The sequence below is a fragment of the Cyprinus carpio genome, chromosome A4 (assembly GCF_018340385.1).
Source record: "Cyprinus carpio isolate SPL01 chromosome A4, ASM1834038v1, whole genome shotgun sequence".
In the NCBI taxonomy this organism is placed as follows: domain Eukaryota; kingdom Metazoa; phylum Chordata; class Actinopteri; order Cypriniformes; family Cyprinidae; genus Cyprinus; species Cyprinus carpio.
In genome coordinates this window covers 441,374-449,605 of record NC_056575.1, presented here as the reverse complement: position 1 = coordinate 449,605, position 8,232 = coordinate 441,374, and positions in this window count along the sequence as shown.

Below are 8,232 nucleotides of genomic sequence, written 5' to 3'. Positions count from 1 at the left end.
TTTCGAGGGAAAAGACATCAGAAACAAAACAACCTGTTTTTTAAAACCAAAATGATTTCTTTTGCTGTTTGGCTTTAAAAATTCATATGAACAGTTTTCCGAAGAGCACATGCTTTAGCTTATTCCCTCGACTAGCCCCCTTCAGTCATTCAGCTCATTGTCCACTGCAGTATAAAGGTTTTAACATTGGACCACGTGAATCATCAAAACAATATTGCACAACGCTTATTAAAACTTTTGTTCCCTAGAAAATCATATTGGAATGGAGCAGCTTCAGAGACTGACTGATTGCCAGGTGCAATATCACCACGAGGGAAAGGAAGATGCGTGATCGTTACAACCCTGCAAACAGAAACATATGCTACATATTCCAAAGTTTCAATCAAGGCTCATGCCATAGTCACACCGGCGTTCATAAACTTTGAGAGATTATTAGGCACATACAACTATGGCATCAAGTAATGGAGAAAAATTCCATAGTATAATTCAAACAGCAATAAAATGGGAAAGACTGTGAAAATATCACCTTCCTTCCACTCTGTTAAAATGTGACCCATTTGATGACATTTCTTCCATATGTCACAAAAAAAAAAAGAAGAAGAATGCTAAACCCAAAGAATTCACATACGGCTCTTTTAGATCAAATTGGCGAGTGGTTGGGAGAGCTGGGCAAGAGGCACTGGTTACAAAATTTAGCAGCATTACACATACAGCAGAAAAAGAGGGCTAGGGAAAAGAAACAGGGCTACTCTTCACACGCCTGCATTATTCAAAACAACCGCGGCTAAAGCACATCAGATTAGTCAGTCAATGCACAACAACCCATTAGCAGGGTTTCATGGTTTGTTTTTATTGCCAGGCCAGATTCAGTGTGTTTTTGTTTCTGCTCTGACACACACATGGAAGTAGTAACACAGTCTTTCTACATTTTTAGACAGGGAAAGTACAGTACCGTAAGAAAAAAAAAAAAAACACAGAGGTTGATTGGAAACGACGATCACCGATTGTATATGGTAACAGGTTGTGTTTGAAGAGAGGAGAGAAGGAGTCGCATAATTAAATGGAGACCATCAATCATGGTTGAGCAGAATTCAAACAAAAAACAACAATTTCTACAATTTGATTCTTTTCAACAGACTGTCCACAAAGTGGTTTAAAAAAAGAATTATTGTAAAAAAAAAAATATATAATTAGATGTATAAAATAATGTGTTTCCAAAGGAAAAAAAACATTATAGTCACAGATATTATTAGATTTACTAATAAAAAGTAAAAAAAAAATTCTAGTTTTTTAGACCTACCGTATGATGCGTCAGTCAGAGAGATTTGTATGTAAGAATTCAAATCAAATGACAACTATTTTTAAACCTTAACCCCACAAATTAAAAGGCATTACACTTTTCATAATGAGGAAACACCAAGTTTTAAGCTGTTAAATCATACACTCTCAGAAAAAAAAAAAATTAAAAATACTGAAGTTGTCACTGTGATTTACCTTTTCAAAAAGAAAGGTACTAAAATGAATATTTAGGTACTAATTAGAGATGCAGCGATTGCAATTTTACTTGGCGATTCGATTTCCACATTTTTTTTTGTAAGTGTGACCTGCCGATTCCGGTTTTCTTTCTAATAACTATAATTGGCATCGTTATAAAAACAAAAATCTACTTTTATTTTTTTCAAAGCAAAAAAAAAAAAAAAGAAAAAAAAAAAAAAGAAAAAAAAAAATAATAATAAAAGAAATAAAAAAGAAATGCATAATAAAAAGAAATCATTAAACATTAAGAAGTTTCCCCAATCTGGACCCAGTTACAGAGTGTTCTCTCACTTAATTCTCAAAATAAAGTGCTCTGTGACTGGAAAGAGGTAGAAATTAGTTACTTGCTATATATCAGGGGTTTTTATAACAAAACAGATGTCATTTCCACTGTTTATAAATGGACATTTTTCCCCCCTAACCTTATTAAATGTATGTGTCATCTTTCACATCAGAATTCTTAAATTGTGTCAATAGGATATATGTCAGCGTCACCTGACCAAACCAGAAAACAGGTCTCAACATTTTCCACTTGTCAGAGAGCGTGCTACTTAGCCGTAATAAATATGCCATGATAACTATGGACTTTTAGGATATCAGTTCAAAACTGCTAGCTGTTTTTATTGTTGAATTTTATTAAATTTTTATATATAAATGTTAATGTCAACTTTTAGATATCTTTCCGCATATGTGATGGACATTGGTTTAGATATCATTCCGCATATGTGATTTAAGTTTCTAGATATCATTCCGCATATGATGGACACATTGGTTACAGACACCTTTGGTTTCTCACTTTAGCACATCTTTGAGTACCGCGTTTAACAGCAAAACATCGGTCCTGAAGTTGCTAGATTAACAGAATATGAAGTCTGTTGCACAAGCACCTATATTAATTCAGTTAGAATAATGAGAAACGTGCTTCATTCAAATGAAATCAGTATCAACAAATCCCTATCCTTCCACCGCAGAAGCAAATGTAGCTGCATCTGAAGCGGTATTGATGATTATTAGCCGTTTGATAAGGTTGAGGGCAGCTATAAATGCATTTTCACTGCAAAATTAGCCATAACCATTGCTCAGCAAGACAATAAAGCCAAAATAGCTGGGAAATATACAAAATAAGAAATGCCAGTAAGCGCGATATTTTTTTTTAAGTATGAAACTTAAACCACTAGTAGTTGGCAGCAAATGACTGTTTTAATGAGTCATTTAATCATTCATTCAACCAATTTGTTCAAATGGCTGATTCATTTACAAACGAGGCAACTGACTGTCTTCATAAATGGGTTATTGAATCATTGACTCACTCTATTCATTCAAAAATGGATTTATTCAGTAACAAAATACCAATGTGTTGCTTGGAAACACACAACAGCTCTGCTGTGACTTTGATTAGAACTATTTTCGTCAGCGAAATTGAGCAAAAACAGTCAATATTGTGACTAAAAAGTCACTTAATTTTAACTTCTTGTTTATTGAACTTAATGGTATAAAATCCGTGTCACATTGTGATAATTCGGAAACATCTTGGTCGTTAAGCTGATTATCTTCTACAGCAGTATGCTTCTTAACGCTTCTGTTAGTTACTTTGTTGCTGTTGCACTATTTGTTTTGATTTCTGCACGAGTCTCTCTCTCTCTCTCTCATTCAGACAGGCTGTGCAAGCCTCATCTGTAAAGCATCAATATATTTATCACTCCTCCATTTCTCTGCTAACGAACGCAAATAAAAATCACAATCATTATCGCAAGAACATTTTTGATGGCCAAGTTCCCTAGTTATTTTTGTTATTGGCTTTAATCAGGCTTCTGTCCAGTCAGACAATCGGTCGGAGCTATCGCTCCCCAAAGATCCACCATTTACGGCTATAACTCCAGAGCCCTGTATGGGGCTAGTTGCAGTGGGACAGGCCGAGGAGACCTACATTAAACATATTTAAAAGCATATTTATTTATAAAGCATATTTTATAACTTTATATTTCACATGTGCTTACATTTTCTCTGGTCTTACAGGATAACAAATTGCAAATTTTGTTTCTTCTTCACTCTACAGTGAAGAACGTCCATGTTACATGCGTTTAGTTGCACGAGCATAGCTTTGACGTCAAAATGGACTGACTCAAGGTGGCACGATAGAGAGACGACCAGCGGTCACTGCTGGTCGGGCTGATCATGCGGAGAAAATCTCATTCTGGTCCCTGGCCCATTGATGCAGTACACATCTGTGAGTACTAATATATACATTTTAGGTACTAATACTTTTAAGATAATAATATGCACTCTTTACAGGCAAAACAGGCTACAAAAGGTGTACCTTTATCAAAGGTGTCACCCCATATGCTTTAGCTTTTGTACCTTTTTCTCTGAGGAAGTATAATAGGCCGGTCAACAACAGAAGTATTGAGTGTGTGGAACAGGACATTGACTGTTATTTTTACATGTTCACACAGGTAAGGAATTTTTTCACTCCAATTTGTACTGAGCACTAGTCTTTTCTTTCTTCTTTCTTTCCACCTCTGTCCTTCTCTCCTCATCTTCCTCTGGGTCTTACAGAGAGGTCACAGCAGCAGTGGACTTCCGGGATGGTCACCTTTGAGGCCTCTACTCCATGCCCGCCCCTGACCTGGGGTTTTGGGGTTTGGGAAGGGTGCAAATGTGTGGTTGTCATAGTTCATGGTAGAGAAACTTGAGAGATAACTGGTGTTTGAACTGAGGAAGAGGAGGAAGATGTTTGGTCTGCTCACTCATCTCAAAATGTCCCAGCCCCTCTTCCTCTTGCATGTGACTCAGGTAGTCTGGGAGGAGGAACCCCTGGGGGAACAAAAGGAGGGGAAAGGGCCAATGCTCAGAAAATCATAATTGCCACCAATACTAACTCAGCATAAGGTAAAACTGACAAGTTAAATAAACTTAATTTATTTCTAAGCACCATAATCTCAAACATTTTCATGAAAAATACTTGCATAATGGGACTAAAACACAAAAGTAGGTTAAAGGGAAATGCTTAAACGGGCCCGGGCTCCTCCTCTGTGAAGCCACAATCTGAGGATGTCAAACCACTCAGACACAAGTTCAAAACAAAGTTATTTGTCAAAAAAAAAAAAAAAGTTTTTTTATGATTCATCAAAAACTGTGTTCCAAATTTGGGATATGAGTCTTGAATCTTTTTATCATCTTTCTTTCTTTCTTTTTTTTTTTGGACAGCCAGTCCTAGCATGCTCAAATCTAATATATTTTGGCAAAATGTCCTCTGGCAAAACAGTCCCGTTATCTAAAAAGAAAGTCAAAAAGAAGCTTCAAAAAATAGATTGAGGATTGTGGTTGGCAGAAAAAATGATATAGGAAGCATTATAATTCAAACACTGATAGCTTAATCCATGAATAGGTTTAGATACTAATGACATTATTTCCTTTTTTTCACAGCAAATGTTGCACTCTTTACACTGATTTCCCAAAAAAAAAGTTCTTAGCAGAAACTTTAAAGCAAATTTTTTTTTTTTTTTTAATAATTGTTACAAAAATGTATTTAAAATATATATTTAAAATATGTGAGACATCTAAATAACAAGTTATTTCTAGTCTTAGAATTAAACTAAAATGATGTCCCAGTAAAGATCTCTGAAAACTATAGCTTCTTAGTGCTGGCTGTTTCTTACAATCACAACACACACAAACTTTATCAGCATACACTACGACCACTCCTTTCTTAATAAGCACATGCCAGAGAGCCAAACTGTGGCTCCAGCACTGGAACTTGCATAGACGCTGTTTATTTGTGCCTGACAAAGATGAATAGAACACAGATCCTAAGAGAGGGCTTAAATCAAATAAGCGGTTGGATGAAATAAGAGTCGATGTAGCAGAGCTCAATGAATAAAACACCTGTCTCATTTCCCTCTGCTGTAATGAAGGGCTACCGTCATGAAGATTACCTCAGAAGAATGTCTCTTAGAGTCTCCTCAGAACCATAGACAATGATTCCACTGAGCTTTTTTGAGAACTTCACATCAAAAAACCTATTCAGCAGTAATTAGCTGATGTAGGATTGATTTCACTGCTCACTCCAAATGTTTACATCTCAGTGTTTCTTTTCCTAATACACAGTCCAACTCTGCTACTTCCAAATGGAATCAAAGCCTGATTATTCCATTTGAAAATACTTGTTTCAACAGGAAAATTAAGCAGTTGGTTTTCTCTGGAGAACAAGTCTAGTAGGAATACATGCCATTTGAGAACAGAATAAAGGGAAAACTGAAGGGGTGTGTGCCCGTAATGTTAAAAGCTAGCAGAAACAGATAAACATTGTACTTGTCAAATACTAAACCCGGAAAACAATAGAGTGCTTTGATTTCCTGAAAGTTTTTCTGAATACGTTCTGCCAAATGCAGCACAATGCAACTGGGTGTTACCCCGGGCTGCAGTAAACCTCTTTAAAAATAAACAGGAAGAAAATTTCATCTGACATCTTTTGTCAATCACCCTCAATGAAAAACCTGTCATCTTTAGCTGTGTTTGAAAATACACAATTTTAACCAGGGAAAACTTACAAAAAAAGGGTTTAATCAGTTGACATTAAACATTAGGTTCAATTTATTTAAACAAATTAACTACTGGTCATTGTTAAATTTTTATGTTTACAAAACAGACCAATGTCAATTTGTTAATAAATGCACACTTCTGTTCAAAAATTAAAGCGACCCTCCGAATAATAGAATGATTTCTGAAGGATCATGTGACACTGAAGACTAATTGACGCCTGCAAATTCAGCTTAGCAATCACAGGAATATATTCATTTAAAAAAATAAATAGAAAATAGATCTTAATTGGATAATATTTCACAATATACTGTTTTTATTGTGTTTTTGATCGAATAAATGTAGCCTTTGTGAGCATAGAGATATAAAATCTTCAACCTAACTTTTGAACGCAAGTTTATTCTTATTTGTGAAATTAACATTAATCAATATGAATACATGCCATAAAAGTACTGTTTATTGTTAGGTCATGACACCTAATGCATTTACTAATGTTAGCGAATTAAACCTTATTGTAATTTTACCTAATACACATCTTTTTCAATACAGTTAGAGCATATCTACCCCCAATTCAAAAAACTCTTCTGCTACCTCAACATGGGATGAACGGCCGACCGAACAAAACTAAATTCGTACTTCTATATATTTTCTTAGAATGTTCAGCTCCTCCTCACCTGGTCTGGAAGTAGTTTGCTAGTTCTGATGCCTCATGGTTGAGACTCCTCAGGTGTCGATTAAATTGCGGAGTTGGTAAACCTGGGCCGCCGTTTGCACTCGTAAATCCGAGGCTCTGCGGATGATGTGGCGAGACACCCTCATGTGATGCTTTTATTCACGAAGGAAGTGAAAGTGGCGCTACAGATCTGGCCGGGAAAAAAGCGTTTACCTTTCTTCAGCGGTGCATCTTCAGGGAGTAAGCCAGCGTAAACTTTTCCATAGCGGTCACACTGGAATGGCTTAACCTTAGAAGAAAGATGTAAAAAATTACAGTCTAATTTGGAACTGGGGCTAATGGGTAAATAATGAAGATAATGAAGTTTAATAGACTGAAAGGGCGTAACAAAAGCGTGTCTTTGTTTAGTAGGTTGTGCAACTGAAATACACACACATAAAAAAAGATATGACAAAATAACTAAACACATCATTCTACTCACACAAATAAGCCAGGATGTTTATTGTGAAGGTTCAGTCTAGCAGTATATGTCATGTTGTTCACATAAGCCACAACTAAACCAACTGCATGCAATCACTTTCATCAGTCCATAACTAATGGGTGTAAAGGAGTTCTGTTTGGACATTCAACACAAAAAAGCGGCACCCCTGTATAAACTACCAAGTAGATTAGGGTGAATCATGACGCACTCTTCTCCAAACAAAAAGTTTTATGTAATACAGGGCCAGATATAAAGCATTTCCATGTTCTTGTGTGAAAGCTTAAGGTCAGCTCTCCTAAAATATTTTAACGATAAAGCTTCAGTAATGAAGTATTAGCAAAATGGTCATAGACATAAGTAATCCACAGAGGTCTGCAAACACTACATGACCTAACAAGATTATAGTGACTATAATGTAGTGTTTTACTCTTAAGTAGTCTGGGCAGTGTGGCCAAAATATTATGACTATATTTTTCCACATCATACGATATAATATTTATCACAGTATTCATTTACCATTAATTGAAATATGAATGAAAACATAGTTATATGATAATGCTTAAAAATAATAATATTATATTAATAATATGATATTATAATAATATTATATATATACGTTTACTTTGAAGTAAATTTTTATATACAATAGTCATTTCTTCAAGTTAAAGTTAATACTTTTATTTTGACGGGTTATTGTGAAGATTAAGTTTCAGTGTGTAGTTGACAGTAGTTTTTCTCAAATGAAATGGTGAAAACGAAGCTTGTGAAGTGACTCAGAACAACTCTGATGGAGATGAAGTTCATGTGTGCATGTCTTTATATACTGAGATGGCAGACGCTGAAATTAGTGATATTATTGGCATGCACTGATTTGCTGTTGTGTTTATTTCTGCTGTGTGACAGATTAATCCATAGACTAAAAATGTCCAGAGCCTATCATCAACATCATTTTTATTGTAATCTCAATATGATACTGTTTATCACCCAGCCCCTTGAGTCCCTT